We start from the raw sequence: 2,436 nt of genomic DNA on the forward strand, positions 1-2,436 counted from the left end.
CATGATGACAGTTTGCTAAGTTGCCGGCTAAGGCGGAACTACGTATCAAATTGTTGGTCATGAACATTTGAACCAATGGAGAAATGGTTAATCTTAAAAATTTCAAAAATTTATTGCTTCAGTGGATGTTATCTGTGATACAGCTTCATAAGAAAAAAGATAATATCTGCTTCTTAAAGAATGTGTTTGTGTACACGTCTGCTAAAAGATCCATCCCAGTCACAAGGGAATATAACCAGCTCTAGGTTTCTAACCAAGAGATTTAAGAAATCAAGTATGGACCATCAGATGGTCATTTGGTAACCACAGGAAAGGAATCTCTAGTGTGCCACACTCTCTAGACATATGCCACACAACACCAGCTTGGCACCACAGATACTATTATGCTTATTTATTTTACATGACATGGGCTGATTTTGCTGGCCATATCTCTTCATACATGCCGAAAACCCACTGAAGTGAGAACCCTTCTGTTTACCACTGATGTTTATCATCATTCTGTTTATCATAATGAGAGCTCTGAGCATGCACGGAATGAAGCAGCCAGCACAATCAAGCCGTAAATACTAGAAGTCTGGAGAGAAGCCAATGATGAACTGGCATGAACACTGAATTACCATCTTGCCTTTACAGCTGGTCTCCTCCAATCAAGCGGGAGACCATCAGAGGACGCACTGCAGAAATGGTGCCTTCCCACCATATCCAGTCCCTGGACTAGCAGAGGACTATAGCCATCTAGCTGGCAATCTGCCACTGGGTCATTGGGACCACTTCCATCTACCCTTTACAAAATTAATTAATTTATGGGAAAAATTAAAGCGGAGCAGAGTTATCTTTGCCGTAAAAAATGTGCCTCTTGCAAAGAAATGGTGAGTTCAATAACTCAAAAGGAAACAGTGGCTGAATAGATTCTTAGCCATATTATATCATGACACCCCAGCCAACCCACCCACATCCACCACAAACACTCATTTTCTGAAGGGCAAGATTGTCTCAAGGTCTTATCCACACTAACTGCATTACCACGACACAGAGAATACAATCAGATCTCTCCCCTTCATAATGTAGATGTTGTCTTTTTAAAGCAAGCTTGATTGTATTCTGAATAGGTCAGTCTGTGGGCCTGACATTTCTCCTCAGTTTCCTGTGACCTTTTAATAAGAATGACTCGGTTTTGCACTTCAGAAAATGGAACTGTCCCTTTTCAATCAGTGAATATGAGAAGCACAGTTTGAACATATCACATTTTCTGTACTGCATTATTACTCATACAACAACAAAGTAAACGAAGCCCTCTCTTTCTTTAAAAACACGTGTCCTATTTGGCTTTAATTTTACCTTCTGCTGTTCATTCACATACATTTGCAAACATTTAACCAAATGTGCAGTCACATTTGCTCAGGAAAAGTAACAAATTAATAAAGACTCTGTTGAACAAATCTGACTTTTATAATATCTGCTTAAACAGACATCATCTTTGAATCATATTGCAAAGAATTATTAACATGGACCTTCCATGGTTAGAGAGAGACAGTCATCAACAGTAATCCCATTTTTAAAATTTCCAAAATGTTCTTCTTCATTAGGTTTCAGCGACAGAGGATTCAATCAGACAGATCATCAGTGCCCATCGAACATGAGAATGGCCTCCACCCCACCTGTGAAATGGTATAACTGCAAAGCCATGGGTGCCAGCCTTCCTGTTCCCCCACAGGAATACTGACAGGTCTGCGAGGCTCACAAGAGGTATCACAGGCACAACCCCAGGAACCTGGGGTCGGATTCTTCCCTGAATAAGCATGTACTAGAAGGGCATGAGTATGTGTTTTATTCCCACAATGAGAAATGAAAGTGACTAATTACACGAAGGTAAACACAGGCATGCTAACTAATCCAGTGAACTGTGAGCAGGGAGCACCATCCAACAAAGAGTATCTGGGAAGGTGAACTGGGAAAAGTGATTAGCACTTACTATGTGTAAAAATGGCATGGAAGGACAGTGTCTAGCCTCCTCTAACCTCACAAAGGGGAAGGAGAATCAAGATCAAGAGCCTAAGGCTGATTCCTATGAGGCAGAGGTCAGACATGCCTCCTCTCTCTACCATCTTTACCAATTCTTTACCAATCATCCCTCCCATGGCACTCTCCACTTCTCTGCTGGGTTTGATAATTCACTGCAGTGACCACACAGAACTCACAGGCAATACTCATGATTATGGGGTTTATTAGGGAAGTAACAGGTTACAATTCAGGCTCAGAACACCCACGATACAGTTCTTCCACCACGACAGCCTCTTCTCAGCCGTGCCGCAGGCACGCCTCTCTCTGGCCCTCGGCCTCTGCCCTGCTCAAGCAAGTGTTAAAAAGCTCTTTAGCTCTGCTGATAAGTGCCCAAAGGCACCCCACTCCACCAGCAAGCCTCCGCCCAAAGACTCT

The sequence above is a fragment of the Trichechus manatus genome, unplaced genomic scaffold, assembly GCF_000243295.1.
Source record: "Trichechus manatus latirostris isolate Lorelei unplaced genomic scaffold, TriManLat1.0 scaffold00018, whole genome shotgun sequence".
Taxonomy (NCBI): Eukaryota; Metazoa; Chordata; class Mammalia; order Sirenia; family Trichechidae; genus Trichechus; species Trichechus manatus.